The following is a 12,992-nucleotide window of genomic DNA, read 5'->3' on the forward strand; positions in this document are numbered from 1 at the left end:
ATAATTCAAGTAGTTTAATGTATGTCAAATAATTCATATCATAACCAAGCATAAAGTATTTAGAATTAAGGACTATATTTCAAGGATTTTTATATTTTATAGGACTTGAAGCTTTAAAATTTTATGTAGGCAAACTACAAAAACATCATAATTCTTAGGTGAAGTAACAAAAATCATTATATAGGATATAAACAGATATAGCAAAAAGGAAATAAATTATAATTGAATATTGGACATTGTCAAATAATACAGTAGACATCAAAAAAGTAGCAACAAAGTAGCAAAAAGAGACAAAATAATGGTAGAATTAGACTAAAAATAGCTTATATATGAAAATTTATTAGACCACAATTGGTAGATTAAAAATACATCTCTAGAAATGTATTCAAACTAAAGCTGGAGTGCACACATCAATATTACAAAATGTAGACTGGAGACTAAATAGTTTTCAGGGCTAAAGAGGGGCGTTCCATACTAATAGGACTATCAAGTAGTGAAAAGATACACTGCTCCTGGTATACCACACAATATATCTTAAACCACATGAAGAAATTATACCACAGAAAGAAAACAATGAGAAATCAATAATTGCATTCAATAATTGAACTATTCTTTCAGTATTTAGTAAAATAAATATAACTCAGCAAACATAGGGCTGGGACAATAGCTCAGTAGAATAAGTGCTTCCCTGGCAAGTGCAAGGGCCTGAGTTCAATCCCTGGTTCCTCAAGCAAACAAACAAACAAAATCAGCAAAAACATAAAATGTATGGACAGAAGTATCAATCAGTTTCACTAAACATTTACAGATCAGCTCACCTCAGGAAAGCTAGATGCACATTCTTATCAATGAAGCTGGCAAGTTCATCAAAACAGACAGTATGCCTGGACAGAAAAATCAACTTTAATGAATTTAAATAATTGAAATTATGCAGACCCTACTATCTAACCATGACAGAACTACATTAGACATTGAAAAGGAAAAATAAAAAAAGATGGTTCCCCAAACTGTAAAGTTGTAGAACACACTTTCGAACAACTCATTGGTCAACAAGAAGTTCTCACAGCGATCAAAAAATATTTCAAACTCAGCGCAAGTGAGAACAGAAATTACCAAATGTGCATGGCGCAGGTAAGGCGTGCTGAGAGCAATTCTCATGGTGGATACCGAAGCGAAGGGCGCCATCGCTTCTGCAGCTGCTGACTTATACATATGGAAAAGGAAGAGCAAACACCAAAAATGAAAAGACTTAAAGTGAAAATTTACTAACACCAGAGAGAAGAGCAGTAAGCAGAAGTCCTCTGGAAAAGCTCAGAGTTGGTATAACTCTATCAAGAATTATAAAGATGGAAAACCATCTCTGTGGCCATAAATTTGACATTTTTAATCAAATGGCCTATTCCTTGAAAGACACAGATTTCTAAAATATATTCAAGTAAGTAACATACAACATAAATAATTTCCCTATTAAATCAAATCCACAATTCAAACTATGGAAAAGGCAGGCCACCTTTTAACATGTTTTACCTGCAGAATTCTATCAAGTACTTAAAGAGAGAACATTACTAGTTTTACATTTTTCCCCTAATATGAGAAGATTGACAGAATACTTCCAAACTAACCTTAGCATAAAAGAATTAACTTAATATAAAAAAGTGAAAGGACATTACCAATATGTGAAATTGTATTTGTTAAATAATGTTGACTGTCAACAATTATAGAGCTATACCTAAGAAATGAATTGGCCGACAAGTAAGTGAAAAAGACATAAAATGAAGTGGTAAATGCATTTGATAATGTAAACTTTTTCTAAGGTCTTTTTCAAATCTTTTCTGTTGTAGAAGCCAAGGACAAAAGATAATTAAATGAGTCTTTAAGATTCTATTACAAATAAACCCAGTGCATGTCATTATCATAAATATTAAGGGACAAAATTTCAAGTAAGGACATGTATAAGAATGAAATGACTCAAGAAGTAACTGAAGCTGCTGCTTGTTAGGTTTCATCCTGAGCCTTATATATCCTTCACAGTGCTAACCCAGAAGCATTTCAAGGTGCGAGGGGCAGGATTCCGAGGTAGCTTATTTTATTTTCTTGTTATTTATTTATTTTATTTTTTTGGTGGAACTGGGGATTGAACTCAGGCCCTTGCGCTTCCCAGGGAAGCGCTTATTCCACTGAGCCACCTCCCTGGGCCCAGCTTATTTTAAATGTTAAGAAGTTTACAGATGTCAATTGAAAATTTAGAAAACCAAGTTACAGCTAAAGAAAAGTTCCTTCCTTAGCAGCTGAAACAAACTGAAGGAACTGTAACTCATATAATGAATTCAGACAAAAGGACCAGAACCCTAAAAATAAAAAGGTCATAACAGCGATGAAACTTCAAACCTAAGATGAGCAGCGGGGTCTGTCTGCTGCCTGTCTTTTGCCTTTGATCATATGAGAGACTAGAGCTCATTTTGAGTAAAACAGAAGTGCTTTAAATTGGTTTAACTAGCATTTCAAAACTTTTTCTTATGTATTAGATGAAAACAAAGCCAGCAAATCAAATTCTCCTTGTGTGAAAATGAGAGATCAAGCTATTTCGTGCACAAACAAATATTTATAAAATATCTTCAGTGAAGAGTATAAACCAATATCCACTTGTAAGAATCAGTATGACCTCTAGAAACGACAAGATAGTTCCATTTATCATTTCAAACCTTATTCAGAGGTGGTGAAACAAGTGAAATTTGTAAACACAAGAACAAGTACCTTCAGTATCACTATGTTGTATCTTTATTTTATTTAAATTTTTTTTTATTTTTAGGTATTTAGCACAGGGTCTACAGGGTCGACAGGGTCTCGCTACGTAGATCGGACTTGTAGTGATTCTCCCGTTTTCAGTCTCCCAAGTGCTGGGATTACAGGTGCACACCACCACGCCCAGTCTCCATCACTGTCTCAGTGTACCCCGGGGTTGGGCTGGCAGGGCAGGTGGGGGATCGAGCCCCGGCCCCTGCACTCTACCTAAACAGGTGTTTTAGTCCGCCAAGCTATCTGGCCAGCCCTGTTTCTTTAAATCAAAACAAATAGAAACATTTTATGGTTGGGAATATATATCAGTAATAGAGGACTTTTATAGTATGCCTAGGGCCTACAGGACGTCGTCAGAACTGCACACAAACCCCAAAGACTAAAAATCCGTGATAGATCACTGTTAAATGACAAAGATTGTGGAATTGGACATTTTCCTTATTGTTCTCTCTCTCTCTCTCTCTCTCTCTCTCTCTCTCTCTCTCTCTCTCATTTGGAGAAAGACAATTAATATTTAAATTTTAAAGAAAACTTGAAAGGAAAGACAGCTTTCCTTTATTTTTTCAGAGCCCTCTTCCTCGCTGTGAGCGCCCTTATCTTCCCTGGCACTCTGCAGCTGTGCGGGAAATCCTCAGTGATTTCTCTAGCTGCAATCCTGTGGCAGCCTTGAGTCTTGAGTGGATTTGAGACATTTAACTTTCACGGTCATTTTGCCACGTTGGACATGAGCAGTTACTGTGCTAATATTCTAGCAAAAGAGATAAATGTAATTAATTTATAAGTGACAAAGGGTAATCTTACCTTCATTAGAAGTATAGTCATACTAGACCTCAATGCAAAAATGCTAAGAGACTCAGCCTGCGCGGAGCTGAGAGGTGGAAGGACTTCAGCAGTGATTTCTTGAGGGAGGCTTCGCTTTTCCAAAAGTACACTATAATCCGCTCCACAGAGCACAGGTAACTTCTTGTGAAAATCTCCTGGTGATGCTCTCTTTGTACAATCTTTCTCCAAAGTAAGCACCGTTCCTTTACTCTCACCACAGCAGCTTGTGCCCCTTCCAAGGGGTCAAGAAGAGACTAGAGGGTGCCGGGGAGATGGCTCAGTGGAAGAAGCGCTTCCCTGGCAAGTGCGAGGACCTGAGTTCAATCCCTGGTTCTGCCAAAGAGAGAGAGAGAGAGAGAGAGAGAGAGAGAGAGAGAGAATATAAGGCTCTAAGCCTCTAGAACTACAAACCAAATTCTTATGATTCTATAAAAATACCCAGCTTAAGGTATTCTTTTAGAGAACCACAAAAGATAAGATGGATGCCAATGGTTTTTATGTTTATATAAATTCTAAAATAACTAACTTTAGTATCTCAAAAACTTCATAGCTCCTTAATCAATCTTGAAGAGTTACCAAAGAGCATTTATAAATTTGACAGAGTAACTATATATTTTGCATTTTTCCAGCTGATTTTAAATAATTCCTTAAGTCATATAGGAAAAATTTCCTTTTTGTTATTTTTAAATTGTAGAATTTTATCTACATTTAGGTGCCTAAATAAAAATGCATGACAATAAAAGAGAAAAACAGGAAAAACGTAGTCCAAGAATTACGTTTTTGAAAGAAATTAATGTAGCATGAATCCGGGGTACACTGTGATACATTATAATATGTATTTTATTCCCTGCAGCAATCAGCAAAAAAAGTAACAACTTAAAAATATTAATAGATAAATTAACGCAATGCATAAGACATTATTTAATCCCAAATAATGTAGAAGGAAGAAACACAGAAAAAACAAAATTTTTGTGAAACAAATTAAAAACTTGAAAATGTAAATTGAATCATGCTTATAAATACATTAAATGAACATGAAGTGAGCTCTCAATCAAAAAATAAGGGGCCAGTGGAGGGGTGACAGAGAGAGAGACAGACAGGGAGAGAGAGACAGAGAGACCGAGAGAGACCGAGAGAGAGATGAGAAGGAACGAAGGTGCTTTGTGTCCACAGAACAGCTTCCCACAGGGAGCGCAAGCATTATGAACTACACTCACGTGCTTGCTTATGAGCTGAAATAACAATTAAAAGTATATTTGCTTCAAAAAATAAAATGTCTTAAAACCTCTCAATAATGGAGTTGTAAATTTGTACTTCAAATATATTAATTGCATAATAAATTTATCGGAGAAGTACTTTTTCTTTTTTATGCATTCACAGCACTTCAGTAGATGTATAGCGTAGAGGAGGCTGTTTGTATAATTTTATGTCATTCAGATGAGTATTAATCAGATGATAGAAATTTCTTCAAAAGTTTATCTCAGAGATTGAAATAGGCCTCTGGGCATTAAAAAATTAGAAAGTTAAATTTTATATTTAGTTTGATCTAAATTTTTATTGTCCAGATTATTTTGATTGTCCAAATTCCTTACAAGAAAAGGAAGTGTAGTTTCAGGACTGTCTGATAACTCATTAAGGTAAAAATTAAATATATGAAATCTTGGTTGTGTTATAGAAAATGAAAGTGTACAGGCTTCACAGTATTTTCATAAAAAGTGTGCGTAAGCACATTTGGTCAGGGATTTGTTATTCACTTAGGCAAAAAAAAAAAAAAAAGCACAGATATTCTAGGTCTGGATTTCTATTTATGTCATCCAATGAGGTTTCCTTTAAATAGTTCTCTAATTTTTATTTACCTGTTTATGGAAAGCGTCATTTAGTGTTAGTCTGCATTTTGCTCAATTAGATAGAGACAGATAATTTTTGTTTTTAATTTTCCAAATAACATGAAGCATTCCCATATTGCTTTGTACTAGACTGCAGCCATGCAGGTAAATGTTTTTATTCCAAAATGTCAAAATCACCCAATAATAGATTTTGTGAGTCAACAAGATAAAATTTTAATTTATTTTGTGATAAATCTACAGATGCCTTCAAACTTTGATAATTAATCTGTGATGTGCAGCCTGACTTTTAAAATTTTCATTTCTTAGGTAATGAGAATACATTATTAAAAATATCTATTTACATGTGCACACACACACACGGATCATGTATAGGGCCGCGGAGATGGCTCAGTGGAATAAGTGCTTGCCTGGCAAGCACAAGGGCCTGAGTTCAATCCCCACTTCCGAAGGGGAAAAAAAAATGAGCATATATAAATGACAGAAATACTAGTCTTTTGTGAGGTATGGAAACATTAATTTTATATGATCTTTATGAATCAAATCTTTTCTATCTTTTGACATAGTAGGATTTCAGGGTTGCAAGAATTTTTATGTGATGGTCTTTCCACAGCTACAGTTTGGCTTTCCAAAAGTGTGACTACCTGTGCTCCTTCACCATTTGAAGACATTAATTGGTAAAATCCAGAAAAAATCAACTCATACTTTCCAATTCTGCATCTCCTCAGCAGCGTCTGTCCCCTCCTGCCAGCCTAGGACAGCATCACTCTCCTGCAGTGTATCCGCCCTGCGAAGACTGCAGTTCAGGTGTCACCTGGTGGTCAGCTCCCTGCCTACTGGCCGTCGTGGGACTGCAGCGCTTGGCCCGGCGAGGTCCCTGGAGGGGACACAGCGCCACATGCCTGCACCGCTCCGCACACTGTGTGGGTCACCGCAGCTTTGTGCGATTTCCTACCTCCACAAGACTAAGAAAACAATACAATGGCATCAAAATTTCTGAGATGGAGACATAATCGTATAGTTTTTATTATAAGGCAATTTTATAATTGTGTATTATTAGTAGCATTTTATTCTCTCATATTGCTTCATTTATAAATTAAACTTTATTATAAATAGATAATTGGAATGTAGAATAATATATTCTATATCGGAATACACGTATAATTGGCTACCAGGTTCTACTCGGCATCTCATCTTATCGCCCCCTGTAGGTGACAGAGAATATCGTATGCAGTAACACATAATACTGCTAAATGAACGCATCCAGTTAATTTAACCTGGATATTTAAACAAAATGTTGTCATATTTGAAACTCAAATTGGTGGGTAAATAGAATATCATTAGCCAATATATCTTTTTTCCTAAATGTATCCATTCATACTGAAAATCTAGTGTTTAATGTTGTAAATGTTGGTGTTCAAATGGGAACAGTCTCAGGAATAATGGGACTAAGGGTCTCAGTAGCAGTTGGTCTTGTTTATCTCAGATGTGACACAGAAACTTGTATGTTTCACTTTTTAGTTTCCTTCATTAGTTACTATAAAAAGTAATATTTTTGCATTGTATATTAATTATAATTTCATGAAATTTAGGAAATGGAAATCTATCTTATTAAATGGTTCTCTGTGTTCTCAAGGAAAAGTACTTCACTTTGGAGATTTTAATCTAAATATTTGACTCATATGATTTAGTTCATCTGACTGAAATTCTTTTACGTAAAACTATTTTTATCCATTTGCATTAGGACAATACATATATAGATACTTTGTTTTCCTTGTGCTTTTTCTTAATATAGTCTTTAAAGTTGCATGTATAGTAGGAAGGGCAAAATAAGTTTTACCTCAAATAAAGTCATGTATAGATGCACCTGTTCTCATAAAACCATGTAAATGTAAATTTTATTAAAAGAAGACTTAATCACAACATTAAACATTATTTTCAAAACCAAGACCAGGGAGATAGCTCACTAGAATAAGCGCTTGCCTGGCAAGTGCAAGGGGCTGAGTTCAATCCCCGGTTCCACCAAAAAAAAAAATAAAAATTGTGTTATGCCTTTCTAATTTTATTTCTTCCTTTGAGTTCTTATACTAAGGAGACTACATGACATTTACACATGTGAGTCTGGTTTATTTCACTTATGAGTATACCTTCAAGTGGCATCCCCTTATATATGAAGGCTTCAAGTTTATCATTCTTTATAGCTGAGTAGCACAAAAAAATTAAAAAATAAAAAAGCAAGAAAACTGAACACTGTATCATCAAGGAATCAGAGACAATAAATAGAAACTTCTAAAATTTGGTCAACAGATAGAATCCATATACCTTAACAGGTCAAGCCATTGCCATTAAGAGAATATAAAAATTTTATTGTGTGTGGGACAAGGTGGGGCGTCAGTGGATAATGTATTTAAAATAGTGTTTGTGATGTCTTTAGACAGTTTTTTAAAATGTTATCTTGCTGAGTGACCCAAATTTTGCAATTTGGGTCAATGCTGTATAAAAAAGACTGTATTTGCCAGTCTCTTTTTCCTTCCTGGATAATACCTGGTATCACACACTGAAAAATAGATCTCAAGGCTGGAAAGATAGCTCAGCTGCATATGTGTCTGCCTGGCAAGTGCAAGGTCCTGAGTTCAAGCTCCAGTACAAATGATGATGGTGGTAATGATGGTGATGGTGGTGATGGTGGTGATGGTGGTGATGGTGGTGATAATTCTCATACTAACAGGCTAGTCACAGAGTAAGACAGAGGTCAAGGACTTCTTTAGCAGAGTATAACAAAATAGTTGATGGTCCCAATGTCTCCAAAGTGTTTCATCTTTGTTTAAGAGTTGGTTTGTGTTAGATTAAAGCATCAGTTCCTGTTGCTTAGGAATGTTTCAGCTATACGTAGATTTGCTTCATAATATTTAATCCAGGATGGTTAACCTTTTCAAGTGTTACAAGATGGCAAAATAGCCCAGTTAGAAAATGAATCTAATATATGTTAAGAATGGTAACCTGTTAATATTTTTAGACCAACTGCAGTAATTCTAATGTCAGTTTGTTAATCTTAAGCTTTCAACGATTCGGCTATATAGATTATTTATTTACTATAATATTGAAATAAAGTCAAAATTCATTAAGGGAAATGACATTTGCAGATAAATTCATGACTATGAATGAGTAAAAAAAGAAAACAACTATAGAGTTATCAACTTTATCAGCAAGTGTGAAGATTCACTTTTCAAGGAACATGAATTTTAAATTAATTCTTTGGTCAAGCAGCTACAGTCTTTCATTAATAAAAATGACACATAGCAATGCAAATGGAATTATGCCTTATATTAGTACATGCACTTCATAAACGAAATTAGATTCATTACAATTATTTACAGTGTTGTCACAAAAAGGAAATGCATTTTATAATTAAATAGAATACATTTTAAGAGTAGCTAATGTTTTAACTAATTGGTAGCTATTTGTTATTTAAATATCACTCCTACTGAACTTTTTATTGAACTGAGTGAGGCATCAAGTTTTTTACTGAACTCAGCTAGCTAACATCTAGGCTCACGCTAAGGTGACACACGAATGGCAAGGTAGGAATGATCAATAAGTTATTTACCTTGCAACTTTCATGTGAAACATTGCATTAGCATTAATGTTCCTTACCTATAATCTCAGCAGTCTAGGAGGTAGAGACAGGAGAATCAGAAGTTCCAGCCCCGCCTGGCCCATAGCAATTTAGCGAGACTTGTCTCAAATTAGAAAGCTAACAAGGGCTAGGAATACAGCTCAATGTAATGGTACAACATTTAGGCTCCAGTGCAGAAAAATAAATACAATAAGATGAAGCGTTGCATTATCGCAAAGAAGTGGACAGGCAAGTTCTAATATCATTGTTTCTACCGTCCATAAAGTTTGCTTATGCATCATGTTTCTCCCATTAGCGTATGAGTATGAAATTAGTGCACTGACCGTTAACATAGTTCTGGGTGCAGATAACGGGACAGCCCCCTACGTGTGGGTGGCACAGCCCAAAAGCCTGCAGCCTGAGTGGGACACAAGGAGCAGGGAGGCCTGTTTTGCGGCTGGCTGTGCTGCGCACACTGCTTCCTCTGCTCGCCAGCGACTCTTTCTCCATTATGGTTCGCTTCCAGACAGTCCCTCAAAGGCTCGTGCAGTCGTGGAGTGACTTCTAGAGCTTGTGACAGATTCAAGCTCCAATGCTGGGAATATGGGCCCGCACACTACACCCACATGGGGCGGGAGCCTGCACGCAGGATAAGGGACCCAGACTGACCTGCTGTCTGCTGCTGCTTCCCTTGGCTCTAGTTGCCCTTGCTGTCTTCCGCCACCTTGAACTTCCCCCTGTGCCATGCCACTCTGCCTTCAAACCAGCTGATTCTGGGCTGACACCTTCACAAACCAGGAGCAGAGAATCCTTTACCTTCCTTAATTTTGGGTGTTGGGTATTTTTTCTCAGCAATGAGAGAAAAGTCCCTCCGACACTCTTCTGCTTGGAACCATCCAAGAGTGGACTGAAACCTCCACAAACTGTGAACTGAAATAAACCTCTCCTCCTCTGATTTATGGTGTTCGGGAGTTATGGCTTAGCAATGAGATGGGTAACTGAGACACCTTGTAAATTTATTTAATGTACCTAAGATAAAATATCATTGTAGGGCTGGGGAGATAGCTCAGCGGTCTTAGCGCCTGCTTGACAAATGCAAGGGCCTGAGTTTGATCCCAGGTACCGCATGTCATGCCTGCCCCACGCCAAGCCAGCCACCAAGACTGGAAGTGGTGGTGTATGCCTGTAACCCCAGCACTTGGGAGGCTGAGACGGGAGACTCATGAGTCTGAGCTACATAGCCAGACCCAGTACCAAGTCAATAAATGAAAGATTGAAACAAATCATTATATCATTAAATTATTTAAAATATTTTAACTTTCTTTTATATGGGGCTTCTTCATTGCCATTGCAACAAAGAAATATTGCATGTCTTATGACACTAATTTGACCCCAGGTAGACATTATGTGTACCTGACATTCTCTGCTAATATAGTTATAATTGACATTCTTTTTCCTTTTTAGTACAGGGTTGATACTTTGCTGTTAACCAGTCTTGCTGGCAACTTTTAATCTTCCTGCTTCTGCCTACCAGAGTATTCACATTACAAGGGTGGTAAGTTCAATATAGTTTCATGTGAAGCCTGAAGTTACACGTCAATTTGACTAGACTACAGTTGACCAACTACTTGGTTCAAAATTAATCTACATATGGCAGAGAGTGTTTTAGACATGATTAATGTTTGTATTTTTGTGTGAATAAAATCTATATGATTTCAAGCAAAAGAAGCCATTCTCCACAGTGTGAAAAGCCATCAACCCCTTATGTGTTTTAACTGAGGTTCAACAAAGGCACACAATTTCTGCCTCACGACTTAGTACAGAAATTTCTCGTGTTTAAAGTTTGCCACTTTGTGGAATTGAGACTTGAGAGACTGCGTTAATGAGGCTTCCCGAGTTCAGGATGCTCCGCCGTCTTGTGCCAGCCCTACAAATTCATGACTTCGTTCCTTAAAATCAAATTCTTTGCTTTTTTTTTCCATATATGGTTCTTTCTATTGTCAAATGGAGGAAAAATATCATTTCAAGTCCTCCTCCCATATCGGTGACTTGACTTAGGTTCACTCATTTTTATGCCTAATTTTCAGTGCACTGAGAATAAATAAAATCCTGTGTCGCTTTGCTACAGTTTGACTCTTTCTGAACACAGGCTGCAGCTGAGTTGTCCCGACAGCTGTACTGAGAGGTGACTGGGCCATGAGGATTTCTCTGAGGGGTGGGATTGCTGCTCTTGCAAAGGAGTGATTTCCTTCTCTTTTCTCATTCTGCTTCATCTTCTGGCAAGAAACAACACAGCCCGGTGTCACCAGATGCCCGCACTTGAACGTGACCCTCTCATCCTCCAGCCCCACGAGCCAATAACCTGTATTCATTGTAGATTTCTTACATTTCCTACTGTTTTAGTGTCTCAAAGCTCTCGTGTACTGAACATAATGTCTGCTCCTTGAAATTGCTCGATTTGCTAATGTCATCATTATTTCTAAAGAAACATCACTAGAAAGAATAAATGAAAAGCGTGGAAGCCTAGAAAATATAGTTTCATGTCATTGCGTGCTCATTGTATCTCAAAAGAATATAGACATCAAATAATATTTTCATTCAGATTTTTCACTAATGTGAAATCTGTGTTAGGTAATAGCATAAATTTGAAAGAGTTATGAAAACAAATAGCATATTAATTGCTGATTATATAATACAAAAATACTATAGAGACCTTTTTCAAATAAGGGACATTTCTACAAAGGTTGGATAAAGAATAGAAAATTCTAGCTCTTTTTGATCAAATGTTTTCCAAAATCCTAGTTGTAAAATTATTTTAGTACAGCCCTAAAATTTATTTGAAGTCTTTCAATTTTACTTGACTCTTTCTGCAATCCTTGGTGCTATATTAATTTATTTTACTCTTTCTGATACTTTGGTTATGAGATCTGATATGTTGGTTATGATAAGGGATTGAATTGCTTTTAAATTATTTCTTTTTACCTGGAAAAATTAGATTTTCTTAATGATATTTCAGCATCAGTGAAGGATGGTTAAATATAAGTATAATTTCTAAAATTAGTCTGAACTTGATAATTTAGTTTAATGCAGTGTTTTTGAAGGACAAAAAGTTAAGCGGACATTGTTCCCATTCTGTAACAGATGTGCTGCTCTTGTGGTTTATTGCCAAGTTGTAAATGACTTTATGGCTCTTCTGCTGACATTAGGACCTGTTCTACTTGGAAAATGATAGAAGTCTTTCATGGCATGGGCGATTTTTTTTTTTTTTTCTTGCTTGGTCTTTGGCCTGTACAAAAAAGAATAGTATTTTCTATAGGTATGAGTAAAGTAGGTGCATTAAATGACTGCTTAGATTATGTTTAGCTTTTGAAGACTAGATTGAGACTACTTTGAGTGTCCAAGTAAGAAGCAGAAATTTATGCTATAATTTTTAAATATGTTGCATTTTATATGTGTTACATAAAACATGCTTATGAAATAAAGATGGAGACTCAAACAAACATTTTAACAATGATTACAATATTAGCTTGAAGGTAATCTATGTAATTATTTTCCACACTAGGGATTGGACCCAGGTCCTTCCCATCTGTTACCAGGGGCTGGGGGAACTTGGCAGGTTCTTAGGTTGTTGTGCATGATGAATAAATAAGTGAATGTGACACCATGGTAAGAAAAAAGCACCCAAGTTTGCCAAGAGGATGGGATATGTAAAGTGAGCCGATTTGTACCTGCAAAAGGAAACTACCAGGAGTGCTGGTGGCATAAGGCATAGAGTTTAGCCAGGTGGACCACCAGTGGGGTCTTTCTGAGCATGACTGTCAGGATGAGTGACAGGGCGCTGAGTCACGTTAGCTGACTCTGGTAAGCACTGCCCTTCTTGTGACTGACTGTTAGAATAGGAGAGCGTGACTGGC

This window comes from Octodon degus, unplaced genomic scaffold (assembly GCF_000260255.1).
Source record: "Octodon degus isolate 3935 unplaced genomic scaffold, OctDeg1.0 scaffold00084, whole genome shotgun sequence".
Taxonomy (NCBI): Eukaryota; Metazoa; Chordata; class Mammalia; order Rodentia; family Octodontidae; genus Octodon; species Octodon degus.